General features: G+C 38.7%; 1 non-coding gene across 1 annotated transcript; it reads left to right on the top strand.

Moving 5' to 3' along the window:
• The first annotated feature begins 17,605 nt into the window (after positions 1-17,605).
• Positions 17,606-17,712, top strand: LOC144456451 (U6 spliceosomal RNA). The gene has a single exon (XR_013485538.1). It is a non-coding gene; the product is annotated as a U6 spliceosomal RNA (small nuclear RNA).
• The last annotated feature ends 9,522 nt before the right edge of the window (positions 17,713-27,234 follow it).

Below are 27,234 nucleotides of genomic sequence, written 5' to 3'. Positions count from 1 at the left end.
CCTTCTCCAGCTCATTTTACAGGTGAGGAAACTGAGGCAAACAGAGTTAAGTGACTTGCCCAAGGTCACATAACTAGTAAATGCCTGAGGCCAGATTTGAACTCAGAAAGAAGAGTCTTCCTGATGCCAGGGACAGAACTCTATCCACTGCACCACCTAGCTGCCCACAAAATACATTTTCTTTGCGATAGAATGAAACATCTCCGGATAGGGGAGAGGTTATTAGTCCAGGAAAATTCACCTTTTGCTTCCAGGTCTATGGAAGCAAAAGTTCATTTACAGTGGAATTTATGAACTCTGTCTTGAGGATCCTAGGGCAGCGAGGTGGTACCCTGGATAGAGTGGCAGGCCTTGAGTCAGGAAGACCTGAGTTAAAATCTAGCCTCTGATACTAGCTGTGTGATCCTGGACAAGTCACTTAGCCCTATTTACCTCAGTACCCTCCTCTGTAAAATGAGCTGGAGAAGAAAATGGCAGACCACTCCAGTATCTCTGCCAAGACAACCCCATCACAAAGAATCAGACACAACTGAAAAATAACTAACCACCAACAAAAATGGAGAATCCTGGCTTCTAATCACTGCTTTGGTGGTTGATGGGAATGTGCTCTGCAGTATCTTTCATCAGCAGTTTCCATAGAGGGTCATTTTGTAGTCTACTTTAGCGGATGGGTGTCAACCTACAGAGTTCCATCTAAGAAAGACAAATAGGATTAGGTTGCATCCATGTTCATTTCTCCCAAAGCAGTTGGCATCCCTGCATTTGTGCATGGGAGTCAGTCTGAAACTGAGCTCCCTTTGGGTTTAGGGTACACAGTATATATGCCCTTCCAACAGGGGCTAATGTCACTCCCTCATCCCAGGACAGAAAATATCTCTATGCCAGACCACTCCCAGCCATGCCAGACCATTCCCAGTCTCAGGCTGTCTAGATAAAAGAATCTTTCTCCACCCAAGCATGAATAGTACACTATGGGCTTCCCTACCTTAGATTAAATTACTTGCAAGCTTGGGTGGGGGCTGACCAAGATAAGGAGAACCAACGCAATCTCATTATCAGCAATGTCCTTCTGAAGAGGTCAGGGAGAAACTCTGAATCTCCAAGACATTGGTTATTAATCATCATTTTTCACACGGGTAAACTTCAACTCATCCTAAAAAATAGCATTTAGTCATTTGGGTAGAATCACTTGCATGGTTAAAAAAAAAGAAAGAAAGAAACAAGATCCCTTGTGTGCTGCTTTTCCTCTTAATGGCTAGCATTTAAATAGGACTTCTAAAATTTGTAAAGCACTTTATCCTCAAACAACCCAGTGAAATAAATGTTATTATTATCTATATTTGACAGAGGAGGCTGAGGACAATTAAGTAACTGGAGGAGGCTCCCATAGCTAGTAAGTGTGCTTGGTAGGATTAGAACTCAGATTTACCCGGACTCCAAGTTCATTGCTATATCCACCAAGCCACTTACCTCCACCCCTTCCCCCCTCCCCGTTGACTTAGCCTGGCATACCAATTTTATTTGCTGCCTAGTGAATGAATTGGAGTGATACATTTACAAGTACAAACATGCACATGGCAGTCAGAAGAAGCTATACAAGGACACTCTCAAGGTCTCTCTTAAGAACTTTGGAAGTGATTGTGTGACATGGGAGATATCAGCACAGGACAGCTCAGCATGGCGTGCGCACATCAGAGAAGGTGCTGTGCTCTATGAGTGAAGCAGAATTGAAATAACTCAAAAGAAACACAAGATGTGCAACTTTAGAGAATCTAGACCAAATGTTCTCCGGGACTATTTGCGCCTGATCTGTAGTGGAGCGTTCTGAGCCAGTACTGGTCTGATCAGTCACAGTCGGACACACCTTAACTTGACTCTAGCAGTGATGTCATTTTGGGTCTTCTTCTAGAATGAAGGACAACAACTAACCAATAATGATATTATTGAATTTTTAAAGACAAATGTTTAACCAATTCTTTTCAACTCAGTTTTTGTCATGCAGCAAAGATACCCATTAACACCAACTTTGAAGCATATTTTGCCAAGCCCTGGAGCCAGGTAAGAAAGAATTATCTTAGTTGCAAAAACAAATGTTGGAAAAGATCTTCTAGACTGTCTAACATTAGCTGAAAAGAAATAAAAATAAGTCAGCATTGTTCTGCCTGAGGGGAGAAAAAGGACATAGTCTTAGCCTAGAAACCCTACTAGATCTCTTTTTGTTTAGGGGGAAAAAAACAACAACAACTACCTGGTCATTCCCAAGATCATCTTGGATTGTACTTTCTAAAAAACCCCAAAAGATGCCAAAGTTTGTTCATGAATCAAATTTTTCCTTTTTTAAAAAATTTTTCTTTTACTCTCCTGAACCATCATCCCCTATGAACAGGTTGACATTCTTTCACAGAGGGGCCTCTGAGCACTTTTGCAGTACTGGAATGTCCTTTCAGGTCCACAAAAAGGGGTCTAGCAGAATTTATTCAGGCTCATTCACAAACACCCATTGATAGGCATTTCCAACTTCCCTTAGTCAAAGCAATACAGTTTACCAAATGGAAACTGACCCTTTGGTAAACCTGAGTTTATATATTTGAATACTTAAGGTAGTCCTTTACCAGAGGTAAAGCCTTCTTCCTTTCCAGATCAGAGTGTATAAAAAGTAATTGTTCTAATTTACAAATCAACCACAGCATTCTAAGGATCATTAATCCCAGGATCTGATCTCCTAAAAATGAATCACACTATATATTATTCCAAAAATAAAAAATACTTTTATACTATACTTTCTAAAATCACAATGTAAAAAATACCCCAAGAAGGTGAGAGGAAATGAGGGAATCTTATTCTCACAGGATTTGGCTTAAGGAGGGAATAACATACACACTCAATTGGGTATGAAAATCTGTCTTACCCTACAGGAAAATAGGGGAAGAAGGGGACAAGAGAGCAGGGGGATGATAGAGAGAAGGGCAGATTGGGAAAGGGGTAATCAGAAGGAAGTACTTCTGAGGAGGGACAGGGTCAAAAGAAAGAATAGAATAAATGGGGGGGCAGGATAGGATTAAGGGAAATAGAGTTAGTTTTTCATAACATGTCTACTATGGAAGTGTTTTGCATAACTGCACATGTAAATAAGAAATACAGGAAATGAGGTACAGAAATCTATCCCCCCTATGGGAAAATAGAAGGGGAAGAGGATAAGAGAAGGGGGGGAAGAGATAGAAGGGAGGGCAGACTAGGGGAAGGGGTATTCAGAATGCATGCCATCTTGAGGTGGGGGAGGGGCAAGATGGGGTGAAAATATGGAATTCAAAATCTTGTGCAAGTAAATAAATAAATTTATATTAAAGAAAATTTTAAAAATAAATTTGAAAAAAATAAAAAATTTAAAAATACCCCAAAACCTACAAACTTAACACTAACATACAACAGTCTCAAATACTTAAAACATAAACATGAAACTTATTGATGGCCTATTAACATTATCCAGTTGAATGCATCTTCAAATGATATACATGGTAAAATGTATTCCATTTATCTACCAGTTTCAGCATGCTGTAATAGTCAATTCGGAAGCCAGTAGAGGGTAAGTTATCACTTCTACTCTCACAATTACAGTAAGGCTGACCAGCAGTTACCCTTCAGAACACAGGTCTACCATGCCGGGAAAAATTTTGTTGTTTTTCAGTCATTTTTCAATCACCTTTCTTGGCAAAGAAAGTGAAGTGGTTTGCTATTTCTTTCTCCAGCTCATTTTATAGGTGAGGAAACTGAGGTAAACAGGATTAAGTGACTTGCTCAGGACCACACAGTTAGTAAGTGTCTAAGGCCAGATTCGAACTTCGGAAGATGAGTCTTCCTGACTAAAGGCCCAGTGCTCTGAGCATTATGGCACCACCTAGCTGCCTTGCTGCAAATAATAACTGACCCTAATTAATGTATCAAATTCAATATAAATGTAAAATTTAAATTATTCAATTTTAAAGCTTGTTACGCTTCCATAAAGACACCAGAATCTGTGAAATTAAGCTTGGAAATCATCAGTAAAAACTAAATCCAATTCCCTGAGGGGGAAGAAGCTTTTCTTCAAAAGAGTTTCACAGCTTCATGGAAATGAATAGCAATGTCATTAGTCTGTTATCTCAATAAGATCTAAAAGTCTTTAAAAATTTTTTTTGAACTTTTATTTTAAATTCTAAATTCTCCCCACCCCCCCCACCCCATGCACTTTGAAAGCACTAAAAGTCTTGAAACTTGAATTGCTACTTTCTGAAATTCTAGGCTTTTTTTGTTCTCCCTGCAATTTTTTTTTTCTAAGTTGGTCCTTGCTGGAGATTCTGATAGCTGGGGAAAAAATTCTATCCTAACAGAAACTGAAACCATTCATCTGGGTTCTAAATGAGTGTTAATAACTCTAGGCAGAATTGCACTCTTTAGGATTTTCTACTTTTAAGAGCCCTTTACACACTTCTTTTAATTGCCTTTTAATTCAGCTTTATCTCTTCACTGTGTCTGTGTAAACTATCTCAAATTTCCTCTTTAATTTTCTCTCTCTCTCTCTGCCCCCTCCTTCTTTGAGGCTTGCATATCAAAGAATTGTATTTCCCTTTTTTAAAAATTTCAGTCATTGTATCAGTATCTTCCTATCTAATAACTCTCAATTTTTTACCTCATGCCTTTGCTTTCAAATCATTTTAAACTGTTTTCAGATTTAGTTTTCTTTTCCCTAATTGAATCTCTTTTGCAAGTAGCACTGAGTTATTTTTTTAAATTAAATTTATTTATTTTAAAAATTCTTTTCTAAAAATATTCTGAATTCCAAATTCTTTTCTTCCCTCTAGCCCACCCACTGAGAAGGCAAGCAATATAATTTCAATTATACATGTGAAGTCATGCAAAACATATTTCCATATTAACCATGTTGGGATAAAAAGCAAGAAAACTAAAGTAGGAAAAGTATGCTTCCATCTTCACCTAAAGTTCATCAATTCTCTCTCTGGAGGTGGGTAGCATTTTTCATCATGGGTCCTTTAGAATTGTCATGGATCATTATATTAATTAGAGTAGCTAATTCACAGTTGATCATTGTTACAATGTTGGTGTTATAATGTACAATGTTCTCCTGGTTCTGCTCACTTCACTTTGCATCAGTTCATATAAATATTCCCAGGTTTTTCTGAAATTATCCTGCTTGTCATTTCATTTTTTTTAAAAAATTGTACTTTATTTTAATATTCATTTTTAAATGTTGAATTCCCAGTTCTTCCCCCTACCCAACCCACCCCCAAACACTGAGAGGGCAAGCAATATGATACCAGTTATACATGTAAAGTCATATCATAGTGTTCTTAATGCATCTCCAATTCATTGTAAAGCTATGCTTTTAGCTGATCAGACCTGAAACTTCAAGGTTTATAGATAGGTTTTTTTTTTTACCATGTAAAACATTTTCAATTTGGCTTACTAAAACCTTGAAAGTGCATGGTATATTCAAATTCCTTTTAGGTAATTTTGATCCTAATTTACTCAGAAAGTGAAATTCTGCCAAATATTCAGAGAAGCCCACTGTGGTCAGGCAAACAAATCTCTTAAAAGGAAATTTTACCTTTTATTTGACTTGACTATTCTGATGCAAAGTCTTCTTGGCTTCAGTTAATTTAAACAAGTATTTTTGTTTCCAAGCTGGAGAGAAAAGTTAAAAGAACAACACCTGTAACATGGTTCTTAACCATCACATAAAGTTTAGCTAAGAAACATCAAATATTGATTTTTTTCTACTTTTGGAGTCACTAAAGAAAAACATTTTAATTGGCTTCAGTTCTGTTTGTAAACTGATCACCCTTTTACTAAAAAGGTAACACAGATTGTCAGAAAATACAAGAAACAAATATTTCTGTTGCTAGCAACAATCATTCATTCACACACCTAAAAATCCAGAGTACTTTTTTAATTAAGATGAAACAAAGATCTTGTTTTTAAAAAAATTGCCAAATCATTTTGTCCAAAAATATGTTTTGTTTCTCTAATAATAATAGCTAGCATTTATATAGTGCCTACTATGTGTCAGGCACTTTGCTAAATGGATTTACAAATACTATCTCATTTGAGCCTCACAATAACTCTGGAAGGTAAGTATTAAGTCTAACAGATAATAAAACCTGAGTGACTTGCTAGCTAGTGAGTCACCTAGCTAGTGAGATTCTAAGGTAGGATTTGAACTCAAGTTTTCTTGATTTGAGGCCCAGCTCGCTACCCACTGTACCACCTAGCTTCTCTAGTAGAGGAGATGGAAATTACTGGCTTTTCCAAGGACAGAGACATCTTTAAATGCTCTATCCCTCAACTAGAGGTTCTTCCAACTTTTCCCAAGTTGGACATAATACATATCTCACCTACATAGCAGAGGATTTGGTATCAAAACTCACCGACCTGAATCAGGAACGTATATCTAGAGATCTACTCCCCTACAGCAGGCAACGTGATCCTATATGGCTGGACACAGTGGCATTTCAAGCTTCATTTACCATTGCTAAGGCTCCACTGATCCTGAGGTCAGTCATTCTCTCTGATAGGAGTGTTGGTGGGTCAATTTTGGTCAAGCACTCTGAAATGACCAATTCAGTTGCTCTCTCGAGGTAGAAGTCAAGTATTTCTAGCAGGGATCTTTATGATTTCATGGTTACACACTCCTTTACAGGGAATGGTCTACTGACTTTAAATTGTCATTCCCTTAGGCCTTTATTTCTTCAAACCACAGAACAATGAAAAATATCAAATTTATCCCTTTTAGTCATTTGGGAGTCTCTTATCTGGAATTCCAAGAATGGCTGGTAGCAATTATGCTCCTGCCCACAAACTAGACCACTTGTCCCAGGTAATCTGCTGCCTGCATCTACTGCATCATTCTATGAAGAAGGTAAGGAAAGCTCACCTGTTGCCAACCTCAAAATGCCTCTTGTTATCAGAGCTGTTAGTGGAATTTCCAATGTTCTGGTGCTGGCTGGCATTGCCTTAGTCCTGGAGCAGTAGGTGATTTAAAGATGCTAAAGAAAGGGTTTATACTGGCATTATATAAGGATTATCACATGACATACCAGGTGTGGTAGCCACCAACACAAAACCAGATGTCAGGAGAACAAACCCAAAAGCTGAAATAGTTTTAGGAAGAAATTTATTAGGCCATTTGGTAGAAAAGAATGAGCCAGAAAGGAGGTATGGCTCCCTCTCCTCTACCACATTACCTAATAAATTTATTTCTAAAACTATTTTAGATTTTGGGGTTTGTTCTTGCAAACCACAATATGGTATCAGAAGCAGGATTTCTTGGTGGTCACTCTGAGCTAAACCAGGAGATTCTCAGAGACCATGGAAGCTAAGTAAGTCTCTATGATTTCAAGATTGAACACAGGCAGGACATGAGCAACACAGGATCAAATGGAAATTATAGAAATAATTTTGCAGCATAGAATTATTTGAATATGACATACTAAAATTCTGTCCTTGAAGTAACATTGGGAGGGTATGTCCCAATCCTTAAAGCCTCATGAGCTCCAAAAGAAACAGGGATGGGAAGGTGAAACTGCCACCATGAATCTTTGAAAGTGAGCTAAGTAGGGGCAGCTAGTTAGCACAATGGACAGAGCTCTGGCCTTGGAGTCAGGAGGACTTGAGTTCAAATTGGCCTCAGACATTTGACACTACTAGCTATGTGACCCTGGGCAAGTCACTTAACTCTGAATGCCTCACCAAAAAAAAAAAAGTGAGCTAAGTAAAAGCAGTAGGCTCATAATTTGAGGTGCTGGCAGCTAATGTGAAAATTGAGATTTTCAAAGTTATTATTTGTGATTATAGATCCAAATTTGATAACTACCAGTTTGTTTTAAAGCTAAATCATAGTACGATGTTCTTCTATTTGGATAAGTACGGTAAATTAGAACTTAATGCAAAATACATTTTATATTTGGCATTGAGGAAATATTCTTAGAAACTTCAAGGATCAGGAAAACCTGAGTTCAAATCTGGTCTTAGACACTTAATAGTTGTGTGACTCTGAACAAGTCATTTCACCACTATTTTCCTTAGTTTCATCATCTAAAAAGTGGGATAATGATAGCACATACCTCCCAGGGTTGTTGTAAGGATCAAATGATAAAGTAATTGTAAAGTGCCTAGCATAGTACCCAGCACATAGTAAGCATTGTATAAATGTTAGCTATTATTATTTTTATTAAGTGTAACTATACTTTTTTTTAATGCTCTTGGTACAAAATGTCAAATTGACAGCTGGATGAGTTTATTTTTTATATAAGAAGATTTGAAAATACATTCAATTGAATTGATATTATTTGATTGGCAAAAAGTTTTGTGTTATGTTTTTAAAATCCATAATATTGCTTGTGTTATTATTAGGCTTCTAATTTTTCTTGTGTTGTGTGTTAATTTGAAAAGTGATAATCAGAGAGTGTTGCAATTATATCATTAAAAAAGTAACTTCTCTTTTAATTTGGATGATGTTAGATCATGAATTGGACTGGCAAAGAACATGGTCACACACATGTACAAAAATATTTATAGCAGTTCTTTCTGTGGTGGCAAAGAATTGGAAATTGAGGGGATGCCCATCAATTGGGGAATGGCTGCACAAGTTGTGGTATATGAATGTAATGGAACACGTGCTATAAGCAATGATGAGCAGACAGACTTCAGAAAAACCTGTAAAGACCTGTATGGACTGATGCTGAGTGATGTGAGCAGAACCAGGAGAAAGTTGTACACAGTAACAGCCATGTTGTGTGATGACTAACTTTGATAGACTTAGCTCTTCTCAGCAATGCAAGGATCGAAGACATCTCCAAAAATCTCATGATGGAAAATGCCATCCATATCCAAAGAAAGAACTATGGAGTTTAAATGCAGATCAAAGCATATTGTTTGCTCTTTATTTTTTCTTCTGTTTTGTTTTTTTCCTCTTTCTTGTGGTTACTCCTATTGGTTCTAATTCTTCCTTACAACATGACTAATGTAAAAATAGGAATGTATATGTAGAGCTTATATCAGATTGCACACCATCTTGGGAAGGGGGGAAGGGAGGAAGGGAGGGAGGGGGAGAAAAATTTAAAACTCAAAAGCTTATGGAAGTGATTGTTGAAAACTAAAAATAAATTAATATAAAAAAATGTGGTCACAATGTTTGATATGTTTAACTGAGTATATTTTGTTTTTAAAATGGATAATAATAACTTACTGTTTGGGGAAAAAATTAGCACTGTAGATCTTTTAAGTTGTTTTTATCTATGAGATTCTTTGGGACCTTCTATTTGGACAAAGCCACAAAATCTTGTGAGAGGAGCTACTGGTTCTGAAGTTCTAGAGAATTTACAAGATTGCTTATAGTAAAGAGCAAGTTTTATCTGATAAATTGTTCAGTCATCACTTACGAAAATTATGAAATTGTACCTGTTAATAAATAAATAGTTAATAAATAGTATATATTAAAGTTACATCTTTGAACTAAATAACAATAGGCCTTAGATTCAAAGATTTTATTTTTCCTTAGGGGTTAATAGACAAGACAGATATCTGTTAGTCTCAAGGCTTTCAGTAACCAGTATTGTTCTGAGGTCCTGAGTGAACTATCATGCATTCACTGTATGTGTGAAACAGCAGAATGTAATTATTCTTGATTTCTAAATTAATGATTTCTTATTTAATTGCTGATTTAAACCATAAAGGATAAGATAAAGCCTTATATGTACCCATATGTGCTTATATGTCCTTATATTTGTTTATTATTAATGGTTATTATAACATGAGAAAAATGATAATAACCTAGCCCGAAGCTGTGGTTCATGAAATTTTTTTATTTGAAGTGTAATCTCCTGGGATTCTAATTTGATATTGTTCTGAGTTTTTATTTCAAGTGTGTTGTTCAAATTGTCATTAAGCCAATAGTCTACCATTCAAGGGAAATGCCACATACTATTCAAAAGGAGTTTGGTCTGAAAGCTGCCGCAGGTGGATGTCTGTGCCTGGGAAGAGTGAGAGATGACCTTGTATACATGAAGGTAACATCCTCTTGACTCAATTTCTCCATCATCCTATTCCTTTCTGAGCAGGCAGTTCTCCTACCTAGTTAATTCTGAGCCTGGCTATAATACCTTGTGAATAATGTGGAACTTTTCTGTATAATTGGCTGTTAACTAAGACTCTTACCTGGAATCAAACAGAGCTAATGAAGTTTTTCCCCCTGTTATACTTATATCAGGTCAGTCTGTGTCCTTGAAAGGACAGTCTTGTTATTGTTATAACCATTTCCCTCCTTTTTCCTTTCATAACAAATCCTTCCATAATCAGAGTGGGTGAATTATAAAAGTTTTTGTCATAGAAACACTAAATCTATTAATTAATAGATTAATACTAAAGCATCTCTGAATTACTACAGTGGGATGCAATTATGAAAGATCTCAGTCATTTTAATTTGATTTTGTGCTCAACTCCATATTTTAAGCAAGTAGATAAATGAATTCATAAGCTTCCCATACCCTTGCTAATCATTATATATTCATGTATAAGATTAGATCCTTAAAGTGTCTCATTCTTTCAGGATGGTATAAGAATTATACACACACACACACACACACACACACACACACACATATGTGTGTGTGTATATATATACGTATACATATATATACGTATACATATATATACGTATACATATATATACATATATACATATATATACATATACATATACATACATATATATACATATATATACATATATACATATACATATATATACATATATACACATATATACATATATATACATATATATACATATATATACATATATGTGTATATATGCATATAATATATGTGTGTATATATATATATATACATATATACATATAGCTCCTCAAAAGAGGGGTTAGGATAAAGATGTGGAAGTTTTAAATTTTGATGAGGTAACAAACTTTGAGAAAGCAACTAGGCTTTTCTCTAAGAACTAAGAGATATACTCTGTGTGTGTGTGTGTGTGTGTGTGTGTGTGTGTGTGTGTGTGATTGGCTTCTAAAGTTTCTAATGGGATATAACAGGCTTTGAGTATACTTTAGCAATAAATTCTCAAAATTGGATTTAGTATTTTAGATATAAATTGCATTAATAATTATAAAGAAAATTTAAATCATGTTTTCCCCTATTTTGAAGTCTCTGTCTGATAATATTAAGATACAAAAGGGCTTATTTTATAAGCCAGGCCCTTATGAATCCTTTTTTAAGATTCTTCCTTCAACCTGTTGATGGCATTGTCCATATCATGTATAGAGTTCAGGTAAAGATAGAAAGAACAATTTGTATATCAAATCTGAAATCCTCTGAACTTTCAGGTGAATTATGAGTTCCTAATTTAATGTTCTTATAGCTCTGTCATTAATAGGATTAGTTCCATAAGGTTGAGCTAGTTATTGCCACATGAACTAGTTACTGGAAAAACAAATTTAGGAGGTTTTACTTAAGATTTTAGCAACATTAAATAGGGAATTTCTGAAAATGGACTTGGAATCAGGGCAACAGATCTTCTAAGAAGAGCCCTCTCCAGATCTGCCCTGAGGTCTATTCCAGAATTTCTAAGGGAAGATGCTTCCAGGGACCAGTCAACTGCAGCTAGGACTCAAAATGTGCAGATCAAATGGACATTGGAAGTGGATTTTCAGGAACAAGGAGAATGTTATCTAATATTGACGATCATTATTGTATTGCTTTGGCTTTAATGTTTCATGGGGTTTATATCTGCCTGCAAGACAGATGTACCCAGATTCCTTTTATTTATTGTTCAGGGATCAGGGACATTCCTGCTATAACTCTTGATTAACTGAAAGCCTGTCTTCTGTTTTTATTAACTCCACCTTACCAAAACCTGACTTAATGGAACAATAATGTTAACTGTTTGATATTCCTCAAATAGAAGACAAAGGGAAGTTTGAAGCTTCCCAAAACAATTCAGTTATCACCCTAGCTAAATGTATAACTTTGGCCCTAGTTCTCTTGGTTACTTTTATAGTCCTTTGGGCATAGTTCCAGATTGTTCTCCAGAATGGCTGGAGCAGTTCACTATTCCAACAATTCAATAATGTACTTATTCTCCCTCATTCCTTCCAGCATTTGCCATTTCTGATAGGTGTGAGGTGGTATTTCAGAGTTATTTTAATTTGCCTTTCTCTAATCAGTAATGATCTAGAGCTTTTTTATATGAGTATAGATAACTTTGATTTATTCTGAAAATTGCCTGTTCATACCCTTTGACTATTTACAATTGGGGAATGGCTCTTATTTTTATAAATTTGACTCAGCTCTTTATATATTTGAAGAACGAGGTCTTTATCAGAGAAACTTATTGTAAAAAAATTTTGTATTACTTCATCATTTATGGTACCTTTTAACAAAATGTAGTTTCCCTGATTATCTATTTTAATTAGGTCTGGTTTTGCTTTTACTTTGTCTGAGATCACGATTACTACCCCTGCCCTCTTTACTTCAGCTAAAGCATAATGGACTCTGCTCCAGCCCTCCATTTCAACTCTGTATGTCTTTCTGTACCAAGTGTCTCTCTTGTACATAACATAATGTTATATCTTCCAGCTCATTTTGTTTTCCAATCCATTCTCCTAACTGCTTCTGTTCTGTGGGTTAGCTCATTCTATTCCTATTCACATTCACAGTTATGATCACTAACTGTACATTTCCCTCCATCCTTTTTTACTTCCATTTATCCTTCTGTCTTTTTTCTTGTCCCTCCTCAAAAGTCTGTCTGGCTTCCTACCATTACCTCCTCCAATATATACTCCCACCTCCTTATCATTTCCCACCTCCCATATGTCTTCCCCTTCCTCTCCTATTTCCCTATTAGGCAAGATAGACTTCTTTACTCAGCTGAGTGTGTATATATATTCTTCCCTCTTTGAACTAATTCCAATGAGAGTGAGGATCAAGTATTGCCTGACACCACCCCCTATTTTTCCTCCACTATAAATCTCTTTCTTGCATACCTCCTTTATGTGAGAAAATTTACCCTATTCTATCTCTCCCTTCCACCTTCTCCTAGTGCATCCCTCTTTCTTACTCCTACATTCTGTTTTTTGGAGATCATCCCCACATAACCAACTCGTATCCATGTCCTCTGTCTATGCAGACTCCTTCTAAGTGTCCTAATAAGGATAAAGGTGTTAGGAGTTACATGCCACATCTTCCCATATAGAAATATAAACAGTTTAACTTCATTGAGCTCTTTATGATTACTCTTTCATGTTTACCTTTTTATGGTTCTCTTGAGCCTTCTGTTTGAATGCCAAATTTTCTATTCAGATCTGGTCTTTTCATCAGGAAAGCTTGAAAGTCCTCTACTTCATTAAATATATATTTGCTCCCTAAAGGATTATCCTTAGTTTTCCTAGATAGGTTATTCTTGGTTGTAATACTAGCTCTGTTGCCCTCCAGAATATCATATTTCAAGCCCTCCACTCTTTTAACGTGAAAGCTGCTAAATCTTATCTGATCCTGACTGTGGTTCCATGATATTTGAACTATTTCTTTCTGACTGCTTGAAATATTTTCTCCTTGACCAGGGAGTTTTGGAATTTGGCTATATTCCTGTGAGTTTTCATTTTGGGATCTCTTTCAGGAGGTGATCAGTGGATTCTTTCTATTTCTATTTTATCCTTTGGATATAAGATATTGAGGAAATTTCTTTGATAATTTCTTGAAATCTGATGTCTAGACTCTTTTTTTGATCATGGCTTTCAGATAGTCCAATAATTTCTTTTCTTTTTTTTTTGTCTAGCAATGGGGTTAAGTGACTTGCCCAGGGTCACACAGCTAGTAAGTATGAAGTGTCTGAGGCTGGATTTGAACTCAAGTCCTCCTGACTCCAGGGCTGGTGCTCTATCCACTGTACCACCTAGCTTCCACCTAGTTCAATAATTCTTAAATTCTCTCTCCTTGACATATTTTCTAGGTGAGTTGGTTTTCCAATAAAATTTTCACATTTTGTCTTTTTTTTCATTCTTTTGACATTGTTTTGTTGCTTCTTGAAGTCTCATGTAGTCATTTGCTTCCATTTGCCCAATTCTAATTTTTAAGGAATTATTTTCTTCAGTGAACTTTTGTACCTCTTTTTCCATTTGGCTTTAAAAGAGTTCTTTTCTTCAGTGACTTTTTTATGCCTCTTTTACCATTAGGCCAATTCTGTTTTTTAAGGTGATATTTTCTTTGGTATTTTTTTTTGTGCCTCTTTTACCAAGCGGCTAATTTTTTAAAAAATTTTCTTGCATCGCTATCATTTCTTTTCCCAGTTTTTCCTCTACCACTCATCTTTTTCTTTAACTCTTCCAGGAATTCTTACTGGCCTTGTGTCCAATTAGTATTTTTCTTTGAGGCTTTGCTTGTCCCTGTTTTCACATTGTCATCTTCTTCTAAGATTATGTCTTGGTCTTCCCTGCCAACAACTGTAGCTTTTTATGGTCAAGTTCTTTTTCTTGTTTGCTGATTTTTTCCAGTCTATTCCTTGACTTTGAACCTTTATGTTAAATTTTGACTCTGCTCACCTATGGTGAGGAAGCACTATCCCAAGCCTGAGGCTTTTTCATGCTGCTATTTTCAGAGCTAGTTCTGGGGGTCTCAAAGTTTTCAGTGCTTTCTAAGTGGTGTGATCTGGAAAGAGATGTGGTCACCCTTCCCCAATTCTGTTCTACACTCTGGTCTTTACCCAGAAAGTACCCCTGCTCCCCTGAAGCCATAAGTACTAGTACTCCTCTTGGCCCTGGAACAATGACCAGGGGCCCTGCTCCCTCATGACCAATCACAAGCACCCCTGTCTACCCTGGAACTGTGACCCAGAACTGTTTATGGGCAATAGAATGGCCAATCAGCACCAGCAAAGGGTCCTCTGTAATTTCTTTCTGACCACTTGTCCAATCCTTTTATCATCTCTGAGCTGAGAGCTGCTGCTGCTGCTGCTGCTGCTGCTGTGGCTGCTTCCAAGGCCCACTGCTGGTGCTCCCACCACACTTCAGGCTTGCACCCTCCCTGATGTTAGAGACCTTTCCTCGTGGACCTCCTAAGTTGTCTTAGGCTGGAAAAATGTTTTACTCTGACTTTTATTGGTTCTGCTGTTCCAAAATTTTATTTGAGGCATTATTTTAAAGTTGTTTGGAGGAGAATGTTGAGAGAACTGAGCTAGGTCACAGATTGTATATATCCTGCCATCTTGTCTCCTGGTAGTTAGTCTTTAGTAAATGCTTTTTCACTCATTTCACAAGGATACTGGATTAAACTGTGTCAAATGCCTTACTGAAAACAATGTTCTTGACATTTTCCTGACTGTTAGTTTGGTTAACTAACTGCCTCACTGATCACTTCTCTTTCTAAGTCTTCACAAACCCTACCTTTAACAATCCATTTCTAAAATATTGCCAAGAATCCATCATAAGCTCACCCAGATGCCAGAGGCATCTACCTTCTTTCCCTTTTTGAAAACTGGCACATTTGTCTGCCTCCAATGCTGCAGTGTCACTTTCATTTTCCATGATTTTCCAAAGATAATTGCTAGGGACTCCACAGTCCTATCTGTCATGTCTTTCAGTACCTTGGGATATGATTTATGAGCACTAGCTGACCTTGACCTTCCCTATGGCAGCCCAGTGTTCTTTTTTTCCCCATATTCTCAAAATTCTCAAAGAATCCTGGATTTAGATTCAGAGAACCTTAGTTCAAAGCTTAGCTTTACAACATAATCATAATAATACCTAGCATTGATATAGTGCTTTAAGGTATGCAAAGTGCTTTGCAAATGTTTTCTTATTTTATTCTTCACACAAACATTGAAAAGTAGGTACTATGATTATCTCCATTGTACACATTTGGAAACTAAGGCAGATAGCATTTAAAGTGACATGCACAGGACTACATAGTAAGTGTCTGAGGCTGAATTTGAACTCAGTTATTCCTGTTTCCAGGTCCCATACTCTATCCACTGTGCTGCTTAGCTGCCCTTAACTATCTATGTAGCCTTGGAGAAATAACCTCATATCTCTGGGCCTCAGTTTCGTCATATGAAAAATGATGGGACTGAATTAAATTACCTCTGAAGTCCTATCCATCTCTAAATCTATGAGTCTAAGATCTGGCATTTCAATTTCCTGCTAACCATGTGTGTTCTACCCTTCCCATCTGAAGGTCAATCTTTTTGAGAAAAGAGAAGGAAAATTGAAGCTTCTATTCTCAGTTCTCTGTCATCTTTTTATCATCTTTTCATCCCTCCCAAGAAGTCATAATCATAGTAAGTAAACATTTATTAAGTGCCTATTATGTGCCAACCATTAGGGATACAAATAAGATAAAGAAAGACAGTACCTGCCCTCAAGGAGTTTACAATCTAATGGGAGAAGACAATGCACAAAAGGAAACTGAAAATTTGGGGGGAGGGGAGGGGAAGGTCCACCAGAGGGTACTTGGGGTGAGGCATGATGTTTCTGGAGTCAAAACCAAGCAGAGTAGCTGGTGGGAAGGGAACAGTTAGCAGGAGAGTTCTGAGCCCTCTATAAAGACAGGCTTTGGGAGGCATTTAGTTGCTTCACCTCTAATCAGAGGGGAGAGGTGACTGTGGGCACTGAAAGGTGTTGAGTATCAAAGTTGAATTGCCATGATTTCAGGGGATGAGCTTATTCAGGAGAAGGCAGAATATTCTGGGAGTGGGAACCAAACCGAGCAGATGATGGGAAATGAAGTAAGGCCCCCAAGCAAGGGTTCCATCTCTAAAAGCCATTTTTAGGTCATCTTTAGCATTCATTGTAAACTTCAGCTCAATCTGTGCTTTAGCGAAACAGACAATATTCCAACAGGATCCTTGCCTTTCTATGCATTGCTCTCAATTTATCTGCTGCTACTTTCATCTACTGGACATATCTTTTAAAACTGGAGCTTATAAAGGAGCTCCCTCTGGAGTCACATCAGTGTCTTTAGACACCACCCTCTATTAATGTGTAATGGCTAGAGTAATGGACTTGCAGTCAGAAAGAACTGACTTCAAATCCTGCCTTCATTACCAGAAAGAACCGTGTAGCTCTGGACAAATCACTTAGCCTTTATCAGCTTGTTTCCTTATTTGTAAAATGAGAATAATAATGCCTCCCGTACCTTCCTCAAAGGGTTATTGTGAGGATCAAATTATAACAGATGCAAGGTACTTTGCAAACTTTAAAGCACTATAGAAATGTCATTTGTTACTATGATAGTAATGATTCCTCAAGGAAATTCATTGGAATTTAAATCTTTAGAGTCTCCCATACTTCTTGGACTACCTTCCCTTTCAGAATTTCAGACTGTCAGAAGTGGATTTTAGGAAGAACATAATTGACTCCACTTTTTTTTTTGTCTTTGCATTTGTTGTTATTATAGTCATTTTTTACTTCTTCTTGCCTCTTTGGCATGTCTCCTTTGGTATCTCCTTTCCCCCAATTGATTTACAATTACAAAAGAAAATTCATAGAACTTTGTATAGTTCTAGGGACTCCTCTTCTTCCCTTTATCTTATCTAAGAAAGCATGCAGTGCTCACTTCGGCAGCACACGTGCTAAAATTGGAATGATACAGAGATGATTAGCATGGCCCCTGCATAAGGATGACATGCAAATTCATGAAGCATTCCCTATTTTTAAGACCCAATTTCTCAAACATATAGAGAACTGAGTCAAATTTCTATAAATAAGAGCCATTCTCCAACTGATAAATGATCAAAAGATGTGATCAGTTTTCAGATGAAGTAATCAAAGCTATCTCTAGCCATATGGAAAAAATACTCTCACTATTGATTGGAGAAATACAAATTAAAAATACAGTTCTGAGATACTACTTCATACATATTAGATTGGCTAATAGGACAGAAAAGATAAATGACAAATATTGGAGGGAATGTGGGAAAAAATGAGACATTAACACACTGTTGGTGGAGTTGTGAACTGATTCAACCATTCTGGAGAGCAATTTGGAACAATGACTGAAGGGCTATAAAACTATACAGACCCTTTGACCTAGTAATACCACTACTAGGTCTGTATCCCAAAAGAGATATTAAAAAAAGGGAAAGGACTATATGTACAAAAATATTTATGGTAGCTCTTTTCTGGGGGCAAAGAATTAGAAATTAAGGGGATGCCTATCAATTGGGGAATGGCTGAACAAGTTGTGGTATGTGATTACAATGGGATACTATTGTATCATAAGAAATGATGAGCAAGATGTTCTCAGAAAAACCTGGAAAGACTTGCATGGGCTGAGGCAAAGTGAAAGGTACTGTGTACAAAGTGACAGCAATTTTATAAGATGATCAGCTGTGAATCACTTACTGTTCTCAGCAACACAATGATCCAAGACAGCTCTGAAGGACTTAAGATGAAAAATGCTAACCATCCCCAGAGAAAGAACTGATGGTATCTGAATACAGCTTAAAGCATACTTTTTTTAAAAAATTTTCTTCATTTTTCTTGAGCTTTCTTGTCTATGTTTTCTTTTACAAACATGACTATTACAGAAATGTTTTGCATGATTACACATGTAATAACCTCTATCAAATTGCTTGCCTTCTCAATGATAATCTGTCTGCCCGTATCCTATGCTGGCTTATTCATGCAGTGGCTAGCAAAGATCCTGATAATTCTTCCAACAAAACCCTGGGAACCTTCTTCCTGAATTTCTCCAAATCTGCAGTTCTGATCTATAGGATACATGTCGTGCCTTCCTTATCTGTTACCAACTCTAAGATAAGGTGGCCACTTCCCCTCAAGGTTCCTATCACGTCCACTTCAATATTCAGTTCCTCCTTAGAGGCCACAATTTGCTCCAGCACTCTGAGTTCAGTCTCTGAGTTCCCCTCATTGCTTCTTCCTCCACTTTCTGAAGGTGAAATGATCAGCAAGTCAAGTCAAGAATATATCCTTGCTGCTCCAATTTCAGCACTTCTGTACATATCCTGAGAAATGAAGTCTCCTATCATAACTTCATCCCTCATCCAACTTTGAAATGTGGGTTCATGAATTTAACATTCGATTCTTCCATTTGGCCAGCTTGTCTGTAATATTGCATGATATCTCTTCTGATTCTACATCCTTTTATCCTCGCCTATAAACTCTGTGCCATGTTTCCTCATGTCTTCTACCCTATAAATGCCATAAAGGTTAATGACAGTGAGAGTGGCAGAGGTGTGAGAGCATGTCATCCCATAGTTTCCATGAAGGCTAATGAGGATAGCAACATATTAGAAGTAATCTCCAAGGCTTGACCCAGCTGACATATGAGCCTGCTTAAAATTTGCATGTACACCCTTGAATGTGACCATTATATTATAATTCCTTGTCTAGCTCCACTCCTTATTAGGCCTATCTGTCCATCATCTATACAGGACAGACTACCCAAGAGGAGGCAATGAATTCTTCCAACATTGGCCAAGGCTTTATGCCCCTCCTGTGAAGCCTTGATGAGTGGTCCCGAGGTTATGCCCTGAGGTGACAGTCCAGTGGCAGGATGTGCAGGGCTACCCACATTGCTCCCTCTCATGGCTCCATCTTAAGCATAAGGATAGTCCTGATGTTCAGTTCTGGGCACCACCATTTAGCAAGATCATTAACTAGCTAGAGAGTTTCCAGAGGAGGGTGACAAGGTTGATGAGAGGCATTGTGCCACAGGATTGGCTGAAGGAACTAGGAAATGCTTGTTTCGTAGAAGACTCAGGGGACACATGGGAGCAGCAATATTGGAAGGACTATCATATGGAAGAGGGATTCAACCCATGATGCTTGACTCCAGAGGGCATAACTGGGAAGAATGGGTAAAAATTGTAGTGAGGCCCAGTGCTACCTGTTGCAAGGAAAAATTTCCTAGTGATTAAAGGCACTACAAAATGGAATGGGGTACCTCAGGAAGGGTTTCCTTCCTTCCCCCACAGTGAAGGTCTTTATGCAAAGATTAGATGACTACTTGCTGGGGGTATTATAGGACGAATATATGTGTGTATGTATGTATGTATGTATGTATGTGTATATATGTACGTAGACACATGTGTGTATATGCATACATATCTAAACACATATATAGTCATGTGTATATATGAATATATGTATATATATACACACACACATATATGTGTGTGTGTGTGTATATATATATATATATACACACATATATATGACTAGATGAGCTTTGAGGTGTTGTCTAACTGTGAGATTCTGTGATGCTGGCTATGTGCCTGAGCCAAGGATCTAATTAGGAAGCCACCCAGGTTGTTAAAACCACTTCCAGCCCTCCAACATTCAGCTCACATCCTTATAAGGTTAGGATTCCATATCGATGGCAACAGGCATCCTCACTAATATAGACGCCTTCATCTTCAGCACTGGCTTTGTTTTAGCATCCAAGACACTGGTTATTCTTCAAAGACATCTCATCCACCAGTCAGTCAATAATCATAAATTAAGCATGTATCATTATATAATCTATATCACATTGCTTACCATCTTAGGGAGGAGGGAAGGGAGGGAGAAAATTTGGAACTCAAAATTTTATTTTTAAAAAATGTTTTAAAATTATCTTACACGCAATTGGGAAAAATAAAATATTATTTAAAAAGGGGGTGGGAACACATACAGTGTGCCAGATGCTGCACTAAGTGCTGGAGATGCAGAGAAAGATTTAAAAGCAGTCCCTACCCTCAAGGAGCTCATAGTCTAACGGAGAAGACAACAGGCAAATAACTACGTTCAAACAACCTATATACTAGATAAATTGGGGATAGTCTCAGAGAGAAGATAGTAAAAGCAAGGAGGCCTGGGAAAAGCTGCTTGCTTGCAGAAAGCTGAGACTTTAAGGAAGCCAGGGAATCTGGAATTTCAGAGATGGAAGGGACCTCAGTGACCATCTAGTCCAATCCATACCTCAACAAGCATCAACACCTACCAAATAAATGGTTATCCAGCCTTTGTTCTCCTCACGTTGGACGGGTGACCTCAACTGATGTCTGAGTCCACCCTGTACATACACTCTGTCAACCTTTCAGAGTTGGAGCTAAGAAAGACAAACAGAATTAGGCTGTATGCACACGTTTCTTTCTTTCAAAGTGGGTGGGCATGCATGTGAATGCAGAGGAGCTCAGTTAAAATGAGCTCAAAGAAAGCTTAGTTGAAGGAGATTACATATCCATAGAGTAAGGAAGTGTTCTCTCCTCCTGACTCAGACCGCTGGTGTCTTTTGTCAGCCAAAATTACAATTTCCGTAGAACAAGAGATTGCCCCCAGGATGTCTGCTTTCTGTCAGCCATAAGCAAGGGAATGCAGTGTCTTAAGAGAGGGCCCTAAAACAAGATAACAAGAGAAATGCCATTAATCAAGATAGCATCTGGTTCAAAGCACCTGGTCTTTATCTGTCATAAACAGGAGAATGCTACTGGTCAGCTTCCTTTGGTCTTGAGACTGCTGACACAATAAGAGAATGTTGGATTCACTCAGAGAGCATGGCAAAGGATTATTAATAAGGGCTCAGATAGTCCTCTCCAATTGGCTAGTCCAGGTTGTCAGCCTTCTTTAGGTGCTGAAGGGCTCAAGCAGCTCTCACATGTCCAAGTTAAGGCTCATCTCTTTACTCTTCAACCCAATGTCCAGCTAGAGGGGACAAGTAAGATACCAGAGATGTGTCTCTACTGGTATACCTCTTACTACTAGAATCACTCATAGGCTCTCCTGTCCCCTGCATGGCTTGAACTCCTCCAGCTACCTAAGAGCAAGGATCTGTAAGGAACAGGATACAAACCAGAACTCTGCCCCAGTGGCTAGGACAGGGGAGAGAGAGTGGAGGGCCTAAAGGAAGGGTGGGAGAGCCCTAGAAACACAATTATTACAGTTGAAGAGGACATTAGATATCATCTAATACAATCCTTTCAGTTTAAAAATGAAAAACTGAGGCTCTGAAAGGTCAAATGGCCTGCCCAAGGTCACACAGCAAGATAGTGACAGAGCCGGCATTAGGACCCAAGGCTCCTGACTCCCAAGTTCAGTTCTTCACCTTTTACTGAAGACTACCCTGGGACTGACTCCCTCATGATTTCATATGATTTAGAGTAGAAAGGAGCTTGGAGACCATCTAGTCCAACCCTTTTCAGGTCAGAAAAAGGAGGTTCATGGAAGTGGTGTTTTGGCCAAGTTCACGCAGCTATTAAGTGTCTGAGTTGTATGTTCAAATCCTTTCCCAAACACAAGAACTTTTCTTCTCGTTGGGAGAAGAGCCTCAAGGTTTATGAGCTTCCCTCCTCTCAAACCTCAACTTCTCCCAGAGTAAATTGACCAAAAGTTTATAGTCTCCTGATGAGCAGAAAGCCAACACTTCAGTACTTTTCCCCCTTACGCGGTGACTCACAGTGCCCTGCTCTCCTCACCCAAGATCACACGTGACCTCCCCAAGGATAATCATACTTGAATTGCACTCCCTTGTCATCCATCTCCCTACCCCACCCCCACCCCACCTTCTCTATAACTTCGAGGCTTTGTTATCTGGAGCACTGAGACATTACACGACTTGCCCAGGGTCACAAAACCAGTGTGTGTGTTCTTCACCCTCAGAGTGGAAGTAAAAAATTCTCAGGCTCTGCTTCCTCACATGGAAAAGAAGCTGAGTAATACTGTGGTGGGGAAACCTCCTCTCATTACTCCCTTGGTTCTTTTGTAAATAGCAATGGCTACACTGACATGAAATCTGTTGACTTTTGTCCCACTTCCACCCATCCTTGAGTCTTCTGACAAACATCTTGCTGTATTTATGTTTTTGCATATCTTTACTAATATTTTACCTTATGTTTTTGCAATTATATTCATTTTGGAAATTGCCTGCCTGCCTCAAGTCTCTCCCCACTCCAGTTCATCCGTGATTTTCCTAATACATGTCTGACCATGTCGCCCCCTACTTAACAGACTCCTGTGACTCCAAGATCACATCTAAAATCCTCTGTTTAGCCTTTGTGAATCATTTACCAAAGGTTTGGTCTAAAGAAACAAACAGAATCAGTTCCCCCCTTAACTGAAGGTTTGTCCTAAGAACAAACAGAATAGGGTTCACCTTACCAAAGGTTTGAATAAGCAACAAACAGAATCAGGCTGTATGTGTGCTACAATGTGCTTATTTATTCTCATTAAGCCAGAGAATCATGCGTGATGGAATTCAGAAAATAATTCTGAGCTCAGAGGCAAACAAGCTGAAGGAGATCCTTTATACACGTAGAGCAATCCCAACTCAGGATGCCTGTGTCAACCCAAAATTATAGTCTCCATATGTGTTTAACCATAATGTGAGAAAGGAATTTCTTAATAGGATAGGTTATAAATACAATAAGATAAGAAAATGTCAAGGTGTCAATTGAAATTATAAATCCAGGATGTCTGTATTTCTTTTATCAACAATGTGACTAGATAGATAGATACAGATACAGATATAGATCATAACATAGCACAGCATGTGTCCATAAAACACCAAATAAGAAAAGTCCTGTTATTCAAGACAGTGTCCAGTTCAAGGCGCCTTGTCCTTGGTAGTCATAAACAGAAGAATGCTCCTGGTCAGCTTCATCCAGCCTTCTAGTTGCTGACACAGGAAGCAGCATTTTGGGTTCACTCAGAGAGCAGAGCAAAGCACTTCTGTTAAGCCAGAGCACGCAAAAGCAATCTGGTGGATTAAGCCCAGATTGGGCCAAAAATATCTTTCTCCTGATTGGCCAGTCCAGGTTTTAGGCCTTTCTCAGGTGATGAGGGGCTCAAAAATGTTTTACATTCAAAGTCCTTCATAATCTAGCCTTCCCCAATTAAACTGTGAGCTCCTTGAAGGCAGGAACTGTCTTTTGCCTTTCTTCTTCCCCCAGAATTTAGCACAGTGCCTGGCACATAACAAGTGCCTAATAAATGCTTATTGACTGATTAACCCTAGGAAACAAATTGGTCACTTAACCTCTGTCTGGCTCAGTTTCCTCATAGGGACAATAAAGGCACCCACTGCACAAGGCTCTCATGAGGATCAAATGAGATAATATTTGTAAAACCTGTGCACAGCCTAGGCACTTTATGAATGTGTGTTTCCTCCCTTTCCTGTTTGGGATGGTTGCTTATAAGAGACTGACTCCATTAGAAGCAGGCAACATCTCACACAGGGGTTAAATTCCTCAGGCCAGTTGGCTGTTCCTTTCAGTCTTTTAGACAAAGAATCCACCTGGCTCTGGGAGAGGGGGACAAAGGGACAAAGGGCAGGGGACTGAGAGTTCTTTGCACCTGCACATTTTCCCGGTGGGGTTATTGGTCTGAGGCAGAGAAGCAGCCTTAATTGGTGCCATCCAGTCTGTAGAAACTCCTTAATCCTAAGGATTACTTCTCACTGCAATTCTCTCCCCTGAGGAATGTACATAAATTAGCAGGCCCTGAAAATTTGAGGATTAATCTGGGTGGGGTGGCAGAAGCAGCTCTGAAAGGAGGGGGAAAGACAGGAATGTGGCTTCAAAGTTCTTGGGGCAGGATGGCCTGGCCATCTGGGGACAACCAGCTCTCAAGTGTTCAGTTTATCTCTGTGCCTTCTGAGCTTGTTATCTGGGGCATGTGCTTTCTGAATGGATTCTGTAGCAGGAGGGATTGGGAGGCATCTCTGGCCCTTCACTGGCAGTCACCTTCCTTCCCCCTCCTCCCCCAAGTATAAAATCATAACAGTCTTAGAGTCAGATTTAGCAGTCACCTGTAAAACCAGGGGACAGATTAGATGATCTCCAAAGTGCCTTCCAATGTTAAACATCTGGGATTCTGTGATAAACTCATCACCAGGAAAGTCATTATCCCAGAGATTGCATCAGCTTTGGTACTCATGCCTTGTCAATACCATCAGCCTCTGCTCCTCTGATTGGAGGGTGGAGAGAGAGAGAGAGAGAGAGAGAGAGAGAGAGAGAGAGAGAGAGAGGAGGAGAGGAGGGAGGGAGGGAGGGAGGGAGGGAGGGAGGAAGGAAGGAAGGAAGGAAGGAAGGAAGGAAGGAAGGAAGGAAGGAAGGAAGGAAGGAAGGAAGGAAGGAAAGAAGAAAGAAAGAAAGAAAGAAAGAAAGAAAGAAAGAAAGAAAGAAAGAAAAAGAAAGAAAGAAAGAAAGAAAGAAAGAGAAAGAAAAAAAGAAAGAAGAAAAAAACCCTCCTCCCAAAGCCTGTGTTTAAAGAAGGCTCGCTCAGAGTCCAATCAATTTCCTACCAGCTGCACTCCTTGGATTCAACTTCACTATCATCATCCCAACCCTCAACCTTTTCAATTTCCTTCTGTCTGTTGCAAGCTCTTTGAGGGCAGGGACTATCTTTGTTTGGTTGGTTGATTTTTTAAATTTATACCCTGCTGAGCACAGTGCCTGGCACATGATAGGGCTTTTAATAAATGTTTATTGAATTGGATTGGATTTTATTCAACCTCAACAGAAATCCCTTATAGCCCATTTCATTTTAGCCAGACTGCTCAAATTGTTAGAAAGCCCTTACTGAGACTGAACCTCTACTGCCTTATAATTACCAGCCATTTGTCCTAATTCTGCCCTCAGGAGCTACACAGAATAAACCCAAGGCCTTTTGAAGACAGCTATAAACTTTCTCCTTTCCAAACTCAACTTCCCCAGGTCTGTCAATCCTTTTCCCATGTGACCTGGTTTTTAGTTACCTTATGTATTAACTCAGATCAATGTGTCAAACTCAAATAGAAAAATCCCTGCAAGGGCCACATACTGACTTAGGAAACCACAAATTAATATTATCTATGTTGCATTGTAATTTATTTCTTTAAGTCTTTCCCAATTGCTCTTTAATTTGGTTCAGGAGTCAGAAGCAGCTACAGTTTGGTACTTCCAATATAGCCTTAGTAAGCTTCACCTCACCATCTTGTCACCTTTCTGGGGACAGGCTTCAATTTGTCCCCCTTAAAATGAGGTGGTTTTAACTGGGCAGAGTATTGGGATCTCAGAACCATGGAATCATAGAGCTGAAAAAGACCTTAAAAGGTCATGTAGCAAAACCTCTCACTCAGTGTATGAATCCCCTCTGCATCACTGCATACCAGGATACAATGGCAGGGATGGTAGCACGATGTTCTCTCTTGTTTGGAACTCTCTATGCTACTGCAGGCAAACATCCTATGCTTTTCAATCAGTTACATCACACTCCTGAATCAAACCGAGAGCATGGTTTTCCAAAACTTCAATTCTTGTCCTCAGTCCTCATCTTGTAGCAGGATTTTACAATTACTGCTGTGGACATCTGGTTGATGTCGACGATACTAGTCTTTTGACATGATTTTGGTTGCTGAGTCTGTCACTCATTATATTATTTATCTTCCCCGCACTCCCCACAGCTGTGTCATTAGTAAGTCTGACAAGCAATATTTTTATGATTTTATCCATACTGTTGATTAAAAAAAAAAGTCAAAACAGCTCAGAGCTATAGAGCTCTGACGATTAAAAAAGAATGTCATAGATAAAAAATATTGTCAACCAGACCAAACCGGCCTCTAACCTGTGGGTGGCCTGAGCCAAACAGAACAGGCTGGAGACAGGAGAGTCAAGAATCAAACAGAAGTTTAATTTCAAAGGGGAGAGAGATGGCTTGCAAGTAAGGAGGCAGATTAGACACATGCACCAGGCCCTGCCCGAGGCACTGTGGGAAGACCTCCACACTTATCCCAATGGCTGTGCAGTGAGCTGCAGCCTTGACAACGAAGGGTAGCAGCAACAATGAGACGAGTTTGATTCCTAGCAGGGCTTCGTGACCTGAGCATGGCACTTGTCCAAGCCTGTCCCATGCTCGTCCAAGCTCAGAGAGCACCCGGTGCTGGTCAAAGCAGTACAATCATTATGGGATTTTGCCGGGGGGGGTGAGATCATCCAGAGGGTGACAGCAAAGGATTGTTGTTATGCCAAGCTCAGGGCACAGCCTGCTTGCTGGGCCTTAGCTCTAGAAAACAGGGTCTCTCCTAATATCTCAACAACATCAAACAGATGAGAGCTCTGTCAGGGACCTCCCTCCAAATTGGCCCTAATGAACACTTTCTGGGTATTGTCCACCAAACAGTTCACTACATTCCTATCACTTTGCGCACATCTCTCCATCTTGCCCACAAGCATTTCATGAGAGATTGTCAAATGCTTTG

Source organism: Phascolarctos cinereus, unplaced genomic scaffold (assembly GCF_003287225.1).
Source record: "Phascolarctos cinereus isolate Bilbo 61053 unplaced genomic scaffold, phaCin_HiC Scaffold_3;HRSCAF=262, whole genome shotgun sequence".
NCBI classification, from domain to species: Eukaryota; Metazoa; Chordata; class Mammalia; order Diprotodontia; family Phascolarctidae; genus Phascolarctos; species Phascolarctos cinereus.
Note: the sequence above shows the minus strand (reverse complement) of the source record. Positions and strands in the feature narration are given on the sequence as shown.